General features: G+C 53.6%; 1 protein-coding gene across 4 annotated transcripts in view; it reads left to right on the top strand.

Moving 5' to 3' along the window:
- PSD2 (pleckstrin and Sec7 domain containing 2) overlaps positions 1–16001 on the top strand; it is a 56585-nt gene that overhangs the window by 3679 nt on the left and 36905 nt on the right. For 2 of the 4 annotated variants that reach the window (XM_043575503.1, XM_043575427.1), the window contains exon 2: positions 3504–3655. The gene's annotated coding sequence lies outside the window, so the exon portion shown is untranslated. Of the gene's footprint in view, positions 1–3455; positions 3656–6699; positions 6841–16001 lie in introns of those variants that run through there. The other 2 variants (XM_043575338.1, XM_043575262.1) reach the window with 2 other exon arrangements.

Raw genomic sequence — 16001 nt, forward strand, 5'->3', positions numbered from 1 at the left:
ACCTGGATGAGCAGTATCAGTGGAATGAGTGTGGATGAGGGGATGAGAGTCAGATTGGAGTGAGTTCAAGAGAGAAGGAGAGAGAAATTGGAGAGCATGGACAACTTCTTCAAGGAGCTTTGCTGTATTAGGGAAAAAGAAATGGCACCGTAGCTGGAGGGGCTGGAGGGTTGAGAGAAATTAGCCAAGAGAGAGTGAGTGAAGAGAAGGCATCCTAGGCACAAGACCAGCATAAGCAAAGTGAGGTTATTAGAAATGGTTGTGTTACGTAAGGGTGGATGAGTCCTAGAACATCACATTTGAGGTGAGAGGTGTCAGGAGAGGACACCGGACAGGTGGGCTGGGGCCTTTGTCTTTGAGGCACAGGGGCAAGGGCAGGGTTGGCTAGGTGCACAGTAGGCGCTCACTGAGTATTGCAGGATTGGCCTGGGGAATCCCTACCCAGCCTCTCACCCCCTGGCCTCAATCCACTAGCTGGAAGATGGGTGTTTCAGGTGTTCTCTAGGCCAAGCATCCTCTGGATCATATCCCCTTCCTCCGGGTGGTAGGTCTCAGGTTCTGGCCTCTTCTTCTCCCTGGATGCCCCACTCTGCTCAGGCTGAAGTAGAGGAGGAGGCCCTGCCTGGGTCTAGGGAGGCAGGAGGTCAGGTAGAGGCCTCACCGTGGCAGAGGCGGTGGTGGGCTAAGTGGATTGGGAACTAGGCCCCTTCCTCCTGTCCAGCCTCCAGCACCTGCCTTCCTAAGACTCACCTTCAGGGGGCTGGTGGGAGGTGGGAAGGAGGATGGAGTCGACACTTGGAGGAAGGGGGAGAAGCTGCTGATCCTTTTTTCCCCAGAGGGATACTGAGGAATGTATTGCATTTTGGCTGCTGGGTGGGGAGACGCTGACCCTGTTCTCTTTTAAGAGGCAAAAGTAGCTACACGAAATAATAACAGTAACCCTCTCTCCTGTGTCCAGGGCACCCAAAGCACTCTCTCACACAGAGGCCATCTGTGGCCTTGTGACAGCTCTTTGAGCTAGTTCCACTTTACATGGGAAAGTGAGATTCAGGGAGGGGTTATAGCTCCCATGGTCACACAGCCAGGAAACAGCAGCGGTCAGGTTAGAGCCCAGGTCTCTGGCCCTGGCCCACTCATGCCCACTGCAATGGGCTCCCGCAGCTGCCAATGATGGGGAGCAGACCCAGGCCGGGGACTAGGTTTTGTGTGCCAGATTAAGTGGAGAGACAGCTGTATCTCCCTCTGGGCTCCCTCCATTCTTGCCTTCCATGTATATTTATTAGGTGTGCTAGGTACTGAGCATACATTGTGAAGAAGAAGACCTTGCCTTCAGGGGGATCACAGTCCATCTAGGTGGACAGAGAGTGAATAATCCATTCCAGGAGTAAGTCAGTCATTACATCTGGAGTAACCACAGCCTGTTGGGTGCTTCTGTGCTCCAGGTCTTGGGTGGGTGGGCACTGAGCATACCGGCTCCTTTTATCCCCATTCCAGCCACACAAGACAGGGGCTACTACCGTCCTTATTGGGTAGTTGAGGAAGTGGAAGGTCAGAGGGGTTGTTGAGATGTGACTTGAGCTCATGGGTTCTGAACATGGGGAATATGGAGGCAAAGCCCTGTCACCTCTTTTTCACCCCACAGCTCCTGTTGGTTGTCGCCCATCCTTACCTACAGGTAGCAGATGGCAGTAGATTAGAGGGCAGGACAGCAGGGAAGCCATGTTCCCTCTGTGCCTTCGAAGAAGATCCTGGGCACTTGGAGTAGAGTGGCCCCCTTGTTTCTAGGCTCTGTGGGAATCTCCTAGGGTTTGACGGGCAGTAAGGGGGTGTGGCCTGAGAGCCTTCTCAATTGCCCAGCTGTGTCTCTAGGATCTGACCTCCTGGGACCTTAAGCAAGTGGCTAGTGCTTTGGGGGCCTCAGTTTTCTCATCTGTAAAATGGTTTGTAGGATTGTTCTGAGAATTAAATATAACACATGGAAAACATTTAATGTGGACTTTGGCACATGGTAGATATACGGTTCATAACGGAAGTGTCCCCATGGTTGATGAAACCCCATCTGTGGCCCAGCTTGAAGACGGAGGAGACTCATCACAACTCAGACCCTGCATCTCCCATTATTGCCACTCTGCACAGCTTAGATACCCCTCATAGATCAGCAAATCTTCTCATGTCTCTCACCCTCTGTTCCCTAAGAAGAGAGCCCCTAAATGTGTGTGTGTATATAGGTGGAAGGAAGATCAGAGAAAGCTTCTTGGAGGAAGGGGCATTTAAGAAGGGATCTGAGGACTGAGTAGGAGTTCATTGAGCACAGCATGCTCAAGGCCTGCTCAGGCAGAGGGTGGAACACCTGCAAAGGTGTGGAGGTGGGGAGCAGCTGAGTTCAGTGAACAGCCCCTGGGGGCTGGAGTGGAAAGAAAGTTGTGGAAAGTGGCCTTTTGCAGTAGGGCTGACTCTAACCTGATCTCTTTTTAGTGGGACTGGGCTTGCTCACCCTCCCCTGCTCCCCCCAGTTTCTGGTCTCTCTAGATTCCTATGGGTGGGGCCCTTTACTACTTATCTCAGAGGTGGAATCTTGCCCTGCAGAAGCCTCACCGCTAGGAAGTTCTTCTTGGTGTCTAGCCCAGGTGCATTACTGACACGCTTCTTTAGAGTTGGGGTCCTGGGGAGGAGCTCTTTAAGCTGTTGACTAGCATGGGGGGTGGGGGGGACTGTGGGGCAAGTCCCTTGGGACCCCCCTCCTCCTGACCTCTTGCTGGGAGTCCACATTCTTGATTGGACCCACCTTTCCCCTCTACCTCCCTCAGGGTTTCTCCCCTTTGTCTCATCTTCTGTCCTAAGCCCCCCTACTCTCCCCATATGTCAGGTCTGTCTGTCCCTCTGTCTCGGTAGGTAGGTAGGTAGGTAGGTAGGTAGGTAGGACAGGCTCAGTTTACCCATCTCTGAGATGGTCCACCTTGTCTCCTGTCCAGGTAGGGTCTCTCTGGGCTTGTGTGTGGGGGGCGGAGGGCAAAGAGCAGAGGACCAGACCTCAGAAGCAGGGCAAGGATCTGTTCCCTCCTTCACCTGGAGGAGGGCTGAGCCCATCCTGCGGACTCAGGTTTTGGGTCTGAGGCTGAGGGTCTTGCAGCGGGGGCGGTGGCTGGGTCTGACCTGGGGTTGGAGGACAGCTGGGGCCCAGCTGGGCAAGGTGGGTGGGGGGAGGGGGGGCGGAACCTCACAGCGCTCCCCTTTCCCCCCTTTCTTAAAGGGCCGGGCGCGGGGCTGAGCGGGAAGAGGCCAGCTGCACCATCCCAGGCTGGGTCTGGGCACACAGTGGGGACCTGGGAGTTGGAGGCGTGGCGGGCGGGCCAGCCCCAGTGGCTGCTGTCGCCTCCAGCTCCGCTCCCGCCCGCCTGCAGTCCCCCCGCCCTTCCCCGCCCTTCCCGCTCCTCCCTCCCTCCCTCCCTCCTTCTCTCTTTCCTTCCCTCCCTCCAGCCGTCCGTCCCCTCATCTCTGCTCAGCTTCTCCACAGCCTCGGCTCTGACACCTGAAGGGACAGAAGCGGGCACGGGGAGTCCCGACAGGCGGTTGTGGAGTGGGACGGTCAGTCAAGCAGAGGCCTCCGCATGGCCCCGCCGTGAGAGCCTGGACCCAGCGACTGGGACCCGGAGCGGTGAGTGGGGCCGCGGGGCCACTTGGTCCCAGGGCCCTCGTTCCGGGACCCCGCCCCTCCCCAAGTCGGATTGGGGGCCAGTGGGGGATGCTGGGGGGGGGAACGCACTATGGGTGGCGGGCGCCGCCCTCCGCCCTCCGCCCTCCGCCCTCCATGCCCGCCCGGGTCTGCTTAACAAAGCTACATTTTGAGATCAATTCCGTGGCGGCTGGAGCATCCGAAGGATACGGTTGTCATGGAGATGGGGCCGTGAGAGGAAAGCCCGGGGATGGCCGGGTCTGGGCCGGGGAATGGGGGCGCCACTAGAGAACCCCAGGCCAGCCTGCAGGGCCAGTCAGGGCCAGCCGGCCCAGTTGCCTTCTGGGCTCTGCCTCCTGATCCCCCCCCCCCTTTTGTATAATCTAAGATACACGTGTGTGTTGATGGGGTGCCAGTGGCAGCTTGGTGGCAGGAGACCCAGGGTGTTGGGTGGTTGCCGGGGCCTGCTGGCAGCTACCTTTACCATCGAGCAGCTTTGAGGATTTATTTCTGTTTCCAGTTTCCTAACTTTGACAGCCTGGCTTGGCGGCCAGGCCTTCTCAGCTCTGGACTCTGCTGCTGTAACAGGGGCTTACATGGGGGCGTGGCAGGCAGCGGGCAAGGCTGAGAAGGCACATAATGGCCGTGGCAGCCGCAGGGAGGGAGGGGTCCTTAGAGCCTGCTGCTGGGGCTGGGGTGGGGCAGGGAATCCAGATGTGGGGACCACCCTGCCCAGATGGCTCCCTCCTAAGAGGAGGTATTCTGACTCTTGCTGTCCCTGGAGGATCTGGGGACTCCCTGAATGAGAACTGGAGACATTGTCTCCACACAGGCTCAGGGGGCCACTGCCCCAGCCTACCCCTTTGTCTTGGGGCCATCTTGGGGGGGGTGCTGGAAGAGAACTGGGGACAGAAGCACCAGCCACAATGGGAGTGGGTCTGAGATTTCTGGCAGGTTCAGGATAAGTCAGGCTGAGCTTGATGGGTGGGTGAATGGGGGGGGGGGGGGCGGGCAGAGAGCAGGGAGAGAACTCAGGGTTTGGCCAGGGCAGATGGGCAGCCTGGGTCTAGGGGGAGGCATTTGAACTTTCCTAGGCTCCCAGCTCCTTCTTCCAGACTCTGGAAACAAGAGCTACTTAATGGAGGGTTCTCAGGCAGCTTGAGGGAGAGTGGGTAAGGGGCATTGTGACTACCTCCAAGCCCAACCCCTAACCCTGGGCAAATACAGTCATTCTTCCACCCCTTTCCCTGCGAAGTTAGGAGCCCTACCTGCCAGGGAAATTCTGTGACCTGGCATCTCTGAATCAGTAAAATGGGCCAGCTGCCCTCTGGAGGAGAGACCTGCTCACCCAAGAGCCCCACCCCCCCACCCCCCATGGCGAAATACATTGACAGGACAGAGAGGGAGGGCTCTGAGGGGGACATTACCTCACCAAGCTTTGGTATATTGAGCACTACCACTGGCTAAGTACTCTCATACACACAACCACCTTTAGAGGATTATACTATTACTCCCACTTTGTGGGGGTGGATACTGATGCTCAGGGAAAAGTTGCTTGTTCAAAGGCACTTAGTAAGTGGCAGGATCAGGATTTGTACCTGGGCAGAACTGTCTGCTGCTTGGACCTATGTCCCCAGTCTCATTCTCTTCTTCCCTGAAATGCAAGTCAGGAGGGAGACTGCAGGAGACTGCATGCCTTTCCATCTGGAGCAAGGGAATGACCTTGGGGGAAACTGAGGCACTAAGCTAGGGTCTTCTAGAGACATGGGATCGAGGCATTCCCATTCAGGACATTTGCTTGCAGGAAAATGACACTGCCTCTCGTGACAGAAGATGTTCTAGGCATCCTTTGCCAGATGGTCTTTTCCAGGAAAATCTGTTTTGAGCGGCATCTTATGTCTGGGGCTCCATATTTAGCCTGGCTCCTCACACAGGAGGATACACTCAGACTGTCACCCTTTGAGGGGTGTTTGAGGGGGGGAGGAGTGGTGAGCCTGGGCCAGCCCTGGCTTCTTGGCACAGGTCAGGCAGAGGTGGGGCAGGACTGCCTTGCTGGTCTCCCTGGGACCTGGCTGTTTTTTTGCAGAGCCCCTTGTCCTTCTAAGGGAGTTTGCTCACAGGTAGGTCTTCCTTGGGGTCTGATCCCTTTTAGGTGTGAACCATTCCAGAGCTGTGCCTGCCTGGCCCCAATGGGCTCTAGCGTCTAGCCTGTGGCCTGTCGCTGTGCCATACTGCCTCTCTGACTCCTGCCCAGGCAGGCGGGGCCCTGAGCTTCCCTCTTGGCAATGTCTCCCTTGCCTCCTTTCCTTCCCCCCTAACTTTTTGTCTTGTCACACCTGGTAGTACAATGAATACCCACCTATACACCCTTCACCTAGAAATCTAGAGACCTAGATTTGCCAGCTGTGGATGTTTTACCCACATTTGTTTTCCTCTGTCTCTGAACACTTTGGAAGTAAGTTGCAGACATCATAACACTTCACCTCTGAATAATTCAGCATGAGTTTCCTGAGACGAGGACATTTTTCTACATAATGACTATATATTGCCATACTCAAGAAGTTTCACAATGATACGATTTAACCTAATATGTAATCTATATTCAAATTTCTCCAGTTGTACCAGTAATATCCTTTATAGCTGTTTTAAAAGCAAGTTTTGATCAAGGATCATACTGTTGCATTTAGTTACATATCTTTAGTCTCCTTTAATCTGTAACAATAGCCCTGCTTTTTTTTTTTTTTTTAAGTCTTTTATAACATTGTCAATTTTAAAGAGCCGGGGTCAGTCTTCCTGTAGAATGTTCTACATTCTGAATTTGTTTCATGGCTTGCTCATGAGTAGATTCAGGTTAAACATTTTTTTTGGCAAGAATATCCCATAGGTGATGTTTGCTTCCTTCTCATTGCTTCTCATCAGGAGGCAGATGCCATCAGCTTGTCCTGTAATAGGTGATCATTTAAGTTAGGTCACTTGGCTAAGGAGTCCCTTTGTTTTACTCTGTTCCTCTCTTTTTCCACTTCCAGAAGCTTCATCCACCTGGTCATCCATGCATCAGGTCAGCAAAACTGACCGAGTCTGTACTTCAACCACATACTGGAGAAGGGTGATTCAGCAGACACTGATGAGGTCTTCAAGGAACTCTCAACCTCAGGGGTGGTGTGGGGGTGAGCCACGACTGGGGCAGAAAGTAGTGTGGGGGCACAAGTGGGGGAGCAGCGATGGAGGGGGGCAAGACAAGAAGAAAAGGGGTGGGGCCCGGAATGTGGGCTGATGAGCAGGCCCTTTCTCCAAGGACACAGGGAGCCACCAAAGGCTTTTGAGAGGGGAGTAATGGGGGCAGATGTGTGTGCTGGAAAAGACGTGCTGAGGAAGATGGAAGGGGATTGGCAGGGCCAGAATGTTGGACAAGGGATTGGTCATGCTGCCAGTGATGTGACCCGGTGCAAGATGCCAGGCAATGGATTTGGGACCGCTGCATGTGGCAGCCACAGGGCATGCACGGTGGGAATGGAGTTGGTGGGGTGGTGGCCTTGTGGGACCGGGATCTGGCAGATGGGAGGTGGAGAGAAGGAAAAGGAGACATGGAGGAGGCAGACTGGATAGACGCTGGCATCAGGCTAGAGGTGGGGAGAGCGGTCTTGAGCTGGCCTGGGAAGGGTGATGGAGAATGCAGTTTTGAGTGTGTGAGGTCCACGTTACTTTCCAGGTGAGAGGAACGGTGTGTGGGAAGCTGATTTTTCAGGTGTTGGTGGCTACCTGTGGCTACCCTCTCAGACGGTCTTTTGGAATGAGGGCAGAGAGAAAGCTCTTCATGACTCAAAGTGGGGAACGGGTGGTGGACTTTCTGGCACCAGCAGGGGAAGGAGTTTGAGCAGGGGCCACTATAAAACTGAGGATAATCCGTCCTTTGCAGACCCCCAACACCCTTACCTCATTTTGCTTCTTCATGCTTGCTTGGCCAAACCCCAACTCTGGTGAAATCCCAACACCCTGCACGCTCCACATCTGCACCTGTGAAGCCGAATGGAGCTGAGAAAAACCACTACGCCAACTGGTCTCACTTTAAGTTCAAAACTTTGAACTTCAGGTGTGTCCTTAGTGCTGTCCAGCAGTCCCACCATGGGTCCTGAGTCTATCCCCTCTCCCCCTACCTGCTGACTGTTTCACACTTCTACCCTCAGTTCTCTCTCTCAGCTGATGATACTGCTTCCTACTTCCTTGAGCACATGGAAGCAATGAAAACTTTCTCAGACTCCCAGTGCTGCAGTCACCCATCTGCCAGCTCCACACCCACCGCCCTGCCTTCCTCCTATCCCTGGGGGTGAAGTATTCCTGCTCCTGGTGAAGGCCACCCCTCTGCTTGTGCACTAGATCCTGTCCCCTTGTGCCTGCTTGAAGGTATTGCTTTGGCTAGTGTCCCCTCCTACGTTATGAGTTCCCCCTGTACTGCATCATTCCACCAGTGGATACTTGCTGTTGTTTCTCCTATCTTAAAAGGTGGCTCTCCTGTCTTCTCCATCCAGCTACCACTGCCTCTGTTTGCTCCCCTTCATAGAAGTACTCCCCAGAAGGGTTGTCTAGACTCATTGTCTCCTGGTTCTCGCTTCCCACGCTCTCTTGACTCCACTCCAGTTGGGCTTTCACCTCCTCCCACTAATCACTCAAGGTCACCACTGACCTCCAAGTTGCCACACTCAGTGGCCAAGTCTCGGTCCTCATCTGAAGCGTCTGACACATTCAGTGTCTCCCTCTTCTTGAAATATTCTCTTGGACTTCCAGGACATCCATTTTCCTGTTTTCTTCCCACTTTGTGGGTTGATCCTAATCCGTTTCTTTTTCCCCCTGCCCACCCATGGCTCATCCCTTGCACGGCATGGCTGGTCTTCTTCCTTTCCATTTACTCCTGTACTGATCTTGTCCAGACCTGTGGCTTTAAATACACCTGTCTACATGCTACCAGCTCCCACATTTATACCCTCAATTTCGGACACTCTCCTGAGCTCCAGTAACCTTCTCAGCACTTCTCAACACTTCCAAACTCAACTTGTCCAAAGCTGACCTCCTGATCTTCCTCCTCAAACCTGTTCCACCTGGTCTTCCCCATCCTTCCAGGTGCTCAGGGCCCAAGCACAGTCATTCCAGACTCCTCTTTGTCTCCTACCCCATGTACTGCTCATCAAGCGGTGAGGCTTTTACCAGCCATCAGATCTTCTGTCAGTGGGTTATGGCTGAATAGGAGGGACTAGCTCAGAAACGGGGACAGGGAGGCAATAGTGGGATGGTCCACTACAGCCCATTTCACACCAGCTGGTTTTGCAGCCTTCATCCAGCCTCAAGGAGACCACAACCTTTGTTAAGACCCTGTGCTGAAGTCCTAAAGCAGAAGCAGGATCGAGCAGGGGAAGGGGGGACAGGGGGATTCAGCAAGGCTGAGGTTAAGTGGAGCTATAACATCAAGAGGTTGGGAAGGGGTGGGGAGAAAGTGACAGGGGAGGAGGCAGAGAAGGAGAGGGGCTTTAGGGAGATGGGGGGGGTGCAGATAGAGAATGTGAGGATCTAGGGAGTATCGAGTAAATAAAACTTGGGCCCAGAAAAGGGAGGGTGAAATTTCTTGGTGCATATCTCCTAGCTATCAAGCCAGACTGGGGGGCAGCTGCTCAGTGATTGACCCCTCAGATCTGCCCTCAGTCAGGCATGTGAGCTGAGGCAGGGTTGACTTGCACCTGATCAGTCTCTTGCAGCTCTTGGGGTTCAACTATCATTCTGCAGCCTCTTGAGACAAATGGGGTTCAAGAAGCAGAATGAGTCCCAGGTACCCTGTGAAGCTCCAGGAAACAGAGCAGTGGCCAGTCACTTAACCAGAACAGCCTAGTCCCTTGCAGTCCCAGATAACTGAAGGCCCACCCTGTAGGGAAGCCAGCTGGAGGTAGAGTCCCCAGCCGTAAATGTGACTTGGGATTTGACGGCAGACATGAATTTCATCATGTTGAGGGTTCTCCAAACCAGCAAGCAGATATATGCAAATGCTGAGCAAAGGAGGGTGCCAAGTGGCTGGGGGATGGGGAGAGAAGCAAGCCAGGAGACATCAAGGAATGACCTTTGCAAAGCTGGGCCCAGGGGCCCTTGAAAGTCCCAGCAGGGTGTGGGGCGCATGCAGATAAGATGCAAATGTGCACCCAGCCCTGGGGACCTTTGACTGTCCAACCTTGAGAAAGGGGAGACCTTCCAGGTGCCCACAACCTAAGGCAAAGCTGGTTCCCCAGGGGCCAAACTGGGAGGAAGAAAACCAGGTGATGTTGGGCTCCCTAATGACCCTGAACTGGCACTAAGTGAAGGGCTTGGGCAACTTTTAAGGGAGGCCCAGGACCCTGGCCCTTGCCCTGCATATAGTATTGCCCTTGTGCCTTGAGATGGAAAGCTAGGAGGGAGCCTGGCCTGGGGCGGGAAAGTTGGTGGGGCCGGGACTGTAAGGTCTTCACTTGCCTCAGAAAAGGGTAGGGTGCTCTCTCTGCCCCACCTCCTGGGCCCTAAGGTTGGAGGCTTTCTCCTGCCCCACCCTCAGGCTGGCCCTCTGAAACCCTTGCCTCAGAAGCCGCTCTGACAGGCTGCCGAGGGAAAATGTCTGCAGGGCCCGCTGAGTGTCCTGTGCTGCTCTCAGGTGCCTTCTGTCTCCAGTGTGGGCAGCTTGCTCTTTCCCCTGTGGGCCTGAGAGAGGGTTCTGGGAAGCACTTGTGCCTGGCTCTGAGCACCTCAGCCTTGCCAGCTCCTTCAGTCCTCACTGCAGCCCTGTAAGGCAGATGCTGCCAGCACCCTGCATTTTATAGAGGAAAGTGCTAAGGCTCTGAGAGGTCACACAGCTGATGGGTAGCAGAGCTGGGATTTGCAGGCAGATCTTTCTGACTGTACAGTTAGGACACTGACCCACTGTCCTGGACTCCTACTCTGAGGCACCTGTTGCTGCATGAGATCCTCCAAGTTGGGAAGACCAAGTAGGTTTGGAGGGATTAGGGTCACTTTGAGGAATGGAAGCAGGGAAATTTCCAAGGCTCCTGGGTAGACATCACCTTCATTTTGTCCTGGTTACATCCCCTGCCCCCAAGCAGTTGGGTCATTGAAGAGATACATGACTGGGCTGATCTTTGCCTAGGGATGGTACTTAGAGCTCTGACCTCCAGACTCCTTAGCTGACAGAGGCTTGGGGAGAGCATGGTGAGCCTGGGGGACCAGGGACCCCCCCCCCCCACCAAGGAGGGGTCTTCCTGTAAGCTTCCTGTTGCCCTTGCTGTCAGTGGCCCAGCAGGGTCTTGTGGAATCCTGGAGTGCCCAGGCCTGGGCTAACCCGGGCCCCGCGAATGTTATGGGCCACATCTGGCTGGAGTCTGTTCTGAGCACTTACTATACATCAGCCCCTAGGCATGTAAGGTCCTCATCTCCATCTCATCACCTGGGGAGACTGCCTCATGAGTGGCTGCCCAAGTCCCTTCGTTCAGTGTGTGTGTGGGCATGTATGTATGTGTTGAGAAATGCCCACACCCTATATTTCATTGATCATCTTATTTAACTGTTCCTGTGTGTATGTGCATGTGTGACTATCCCAGCCCATGTGCTAAAATCTGGATGAGCTAGGGAGTCATGTAGTAAGAGTCTGGGGAAGGGCAGTGGGATATTAGGGAGGTTTCCAGAGTGGGCTCCCAAGGGGCAAAGAATAGCTCTGAGATGAAAAGTTTTCCAGCTTTTTTTCTCCCTGGCAAGTAGGCCCTTCTGGGATGCTGAGTGTCCACTGTTGGAGGTGGGAGGTCTTTCAAGCCTATCCCATTTGGAGTTCATGCCCAGGGCATATGGATGGGCTTTAGGAGCACATGAGCCGCTTAAAAATACTCAAAATGTTGTGCACATATGTGAGTCTGTCTGGGTGGGATCCACAGCTCTGTCAAATGTTCAGAGAAGTCCAAGACTTGGAAATGGTTAGGAATCTCTTATGTACATGGGGAAATGAGGCCAGGGAAGGGTTTCATTTGTCTAAATTCCCCTAGCACATTAGAGGCCAAACCTTATTCCAGAATGATTTTCTCTGATTCTGTTCCCTTCTACACCTATCGTTCCTGGGCTCTAAGTACTCTTGGACATTCCACAGGCTCCTAGATTTTGCCTGTCCTGGGTAGTGCTCAGCACCATGGGTTCCCCGCCTCAGCTCTGCCTCCTGTATCCCCATTTCCACCAAATAGGCCTGTACTTTCCTGTCTCCTGCCAAACCCACACAAGCCACCTGATGCTGCTGTATGTGGCTGTGGCCACTGTGAGTGTGGGTCCTCCCATCCTCCACCCTAACCTGGATTTCCCTTTCCTGCTCCTGGCTTCTCCCAAAGCAGAATAATTTCAAACCCAGCCACCCATTGATGTAGGTCTAACTGCCCTGAACCTAGCTCCTAGGCATGTAGGGTTCTCATCTCTGTCTCATCACCTGGGGAGACTGCCTCATGGGTGACTGCCCAGGTCCCTTCGTGTGTGTGTGTGCATGTGCATGTATGTATGTGCCCAGAAATGCCCACCATATGCTTGTTCACAGATATGCACACAGGCATCAGCACCCATGCATTATCCTTCAGTCTTATAGAACATGTTGGGCCCTGGAACCCTCCTTGTTGAGCCCCCTTCTCCAGACCTTTCCTTGGGCTTCCTACCGTCCCTGGCTTGGATCTCTGCGTGGAAACCACACAAGGTTATTCCATGCAGAATGCTAGCCTTGCCACTTTCTAGCTTTGTGGCCCTAAGCATGTACCTCAACTTCTCTTAGCTTCTGCTTTTACAACAGTGATGTTGATAATCTCCAGGCTATTCACCAAACGTTTAAAACAGTGCCCGCTGTTTGCCAGGCATGGTGCTAGGCTCTGGGGCAGACAGTGAATGTGACATAGTCCCCACCCTCCTGAACTTACATCCTAGTGAGGGAGATGGGCAGGAAATAAGGAAACAAATAGAAAAAGGAGTTTCAGTTCTGTTAAGTGATGCTTAGCAGATAAAATGCTCTGTGGAGGAGTGTGAGAGGGCAGGGTGTTAAGAGAGGGCCTCTCTGAGGAGGCAGCATTGGAGTGGAGCCCTAAGTGACAGAAGAGGCAGTCATTTAGAGATCTAGGGAAAGAGCATTCTAGGCCAAGGGTACAGCTGGTGCAAAGGCCCTGAGGTGGGAATGAGCTCAGGGAGCAGAAAGAAGGCCAATGTGGCTGATGGCGTGGGGGATGGGGAGAGGGCAGTGAACCAGCATAGACAAGGCCTTTTTAGGCCATGCTGAGGAGAATGAATTCTAATCGAAGGGCATTGGGAACTCTTGGAGGGTTATGAGTGAGGGAGGGATATAATGTGATTTGTGTTTTCATAGCTCATTCCAGCTGCCATGGGTAAAGTGAGGAGGGGGACAAGATTGTTGTAGGTGCAGCTGAGACCCAGAAAGTGGCTGGTTTCACATTTAGCCCTGGCGCAACCAGTGTTCCACTGACATCACGGGTCCACCTTAGTTGGAGCTCAAAAAGATGCTGCCAAGACCAAGGTCATCTCAAGGGCAGTGAGGAGCAGGAGCCCCTGCTCGGAGTAGGGTCTGGTTTATGCTGAGTGAGAATGCAGGGGATCTAACTACTGCCAGCTTGTCATTTTCAGGCTTCTGCTTGGCATCAGTGCCCTGGGGCCCAGCTGTACTAACTCTCTTGCTCTTGCCACCAGGGCTGGACATGGACAGGGTCACTGCTTCGGGTAGAGTCTCCTGGTTAAAGATTTGAGCCCTTAATCTTGTGGGAGGATCTCACGGAGGGCCTGGGAAACTGGGGGTTGGTTAATCCAGCACCTCCAGCCCATCTAGGCACAGAAGGAAGCTACTTTTGAGTTTTAGAGGCAGCTCCTCCACTGTGTGACCTTGGGCACATCCTCTCCTGGTTCTGTGCCTCAGTTTCCCCGTTTGTCAAATGTAGTGGTGGAAAGAGTGGACCATAGCTGACTTTTCCCTTGACCTCTGTAAGAGTTTGTTCTGCCTTGGATTTCTACTTTCTCAGCATTCATGACCTCAGGTACTCCTACCAGCCCTGGGGAAGGAGAGCAGAAGTGATGCTCCCATTCTGCAGATGGGTTCACAAAGGCCAGAGAGGATGATGTATCCCAGGGCACATGAAGGTTCAGAGTGAAAGCTTGGGTCATTGTTTGACATCTCTGACCTGAAGCCCCCCCCTCCTTTATGTACCCCTCTCTTGGGTCAGAAAGAAGAGGGGGGTCCTGGCTTGGCTCTTTCTGGGCTCAACTGGCCCTCAGCCCAGGCAGGGACTCTGGGCCCCCCGCCCAGAGTGGAGCTCAATGCTGTCCCTTGTCTGCCCACCCCCAGAAACCAAGGACACGGCCCAGTGCCCAGTGTTGGCAGAACCTCCACCCGGCTCCCAGCTGCAGGAGGACATGGCAGGGCAGGTAGGGCTGGAGCCAGCCTGAGGCAGCTGCTGGAAGTTGGGGGATGAGGTGGGGGAGTGGGGGACCTCCCAAGGAGTCCTTGATTTGTTCTTAACCTTGGCTTTGAGGCTGGTGTAAAATGAGCATCAGGTGAAACTGCTTATGCTTTCAAGTCTCAGGCCTCCTGGGAGCTCAGACAGAGCCCTGACCACAGGGGAGGCACTCTGTCCTGCTGGGCTCAGCCTCCACGTGTGGGTGTGGGAGCGAGGCACCCTGGTGGAATTGGGTTGAAGCCCTGTGCCCCAGATCCAATGCACATCCAGGCCCCTGGGCTAGAAAGCAGGCCAGAGGACTAGAACTCAGGCAGCAAGCCAAAAGTCTCCACTCTCCCTCCTCTTTCCTTTAGAAATGCTCCCCCCACCCCCAAGAAGTCTCAGTTGAGGAGATGACCTCCTGTTCTCCCCCCTCTGAGTACACAACCAGAGGGAACAGATTGAAATAGCAACTGCAGCAGCAGGGATTTAGGGCAGACCAGAAAGAAACCCTCACTTAGTGCCGAGCCCCTTGGGGTCCCCAGCGTCCTAGGATCAGGGCCCAGATATTCTAGAGCCTAGATCTTCAGATTTGTTTTTTAAAATAAAATCTTAAGCTCATGAGGTCTTCAAAACTCTAGATTCTAGGAAGGAATGCTCAGGGTGGGTGGGCTGAGGCCCCAGACTGCTGTCTACCCCACTCAATAACAGATTCCTATATCTGGTCCCTGTAGATTCTGGTTTAGGAGGTTTGGGGGAGGGCTCATAATCTGTATTTTAACAAGTCCCTCCAGTGACACTTAGGACCAGGCAAGTATAGGCAATCTGGGTCTGACTTAAATCCTTTTTGCTATACTTACAAGCTGTTCTGGTGCAGCCTCTCAGGCTGACAAGTCCCTCTCCTTCAGCCTCCCCTGAACCCTCAGGACCCCTTTTCAGAGGAGCCTGGGGTTGTTGGGGGGAAGTTGAAGCCTGAAGAAGGAAGGAAAGTGTGCCTGGGTGGCTCCATCGGTTAAGCGTCAGACTCTTGATCTCAGCTCAGGTCTTGATCTCAGGGTCATGAGTTCAAGCCCATCATTGGGCTCAGTGCTGGGCATGAAGTGTACTTAGAGAGAGAGAGAGAGAGAGAGAGAGAGAGAGAGAGAGAGAAAGAAAGAAAGAAAGAAAGAAAGAAGAAAGAAAGAGAGAGAGAGAGAGAGAGAGAGAGAGAGAGAGAGAGAGAGAGAGAGAGAGATGCCTGGGTAGCTCAGTCAGTTGAACATCCAACTTTGACTCAGGTCATGATTTCAAAGTTGGTGGGTTTGAGCCCTTCGTTGAGCTCTGTGCTGACAGATCAGAGCCTGGAGCCTGTTTCAGATTCTGTGTCTCCCTCTCTCCCTGCCCCTCTCCCACTCGCTCACTCTTGCTCTCTCTCTCTCTCTTACACAAATAAATAAACATTAAAAAATTAAATACAGAAAGAGAAAAAGAAAGAAGGAAGGAAGTCATTTGGAGGGGCTTGTGTATCTCCGATGACAAAGATCATGGGTGGGGTGGGGTGGGGTGATGCAGAAATAGCCTAGACTGGGTGGGGCCGGGGGCAGAGAGACAGTTGAGGGGGAGCCAGAACACAGCCCATTGCATCTGCCCTCTCATCTGGGATAAGATTGAGCAGGAAGCCTCTGGGAAATTGGGCTGGTTTTGATCAGTTTAAAAAGGGGGCAGGGAAAGGGGTGTCTGGGTGGCTTAGTTGGTTAAGCGTCCAACTTCAGCTCAGGTCATGATCTTGTGGTTCGTGGGCTAGAGCCCTGCATTGGGCTCTGTGGCGACAGCTTGGAGCCTGGAGCCTGCTTTGGATTCTGCGTCTCCCTTTCTCTGCCCCTCCCCTACTC

This window comes from Prionailurus bengalensis, chromosome A1 (assembly GCF_016509475.1).
Source record: "Prionailurus bengalensis isolate Pbe53 chromosome A1, Fcat_Pben_1.1_paternal_pri, whole genome shotgun sequence".
In the NCBI taxonomy this organism is placed as follows: domain Eukaryota; kingdom Metazoa; phylum Chordata; class Mammalia; order Carnivora; family Felidae; genus Prionailurus; species Prionailurus bengalensis.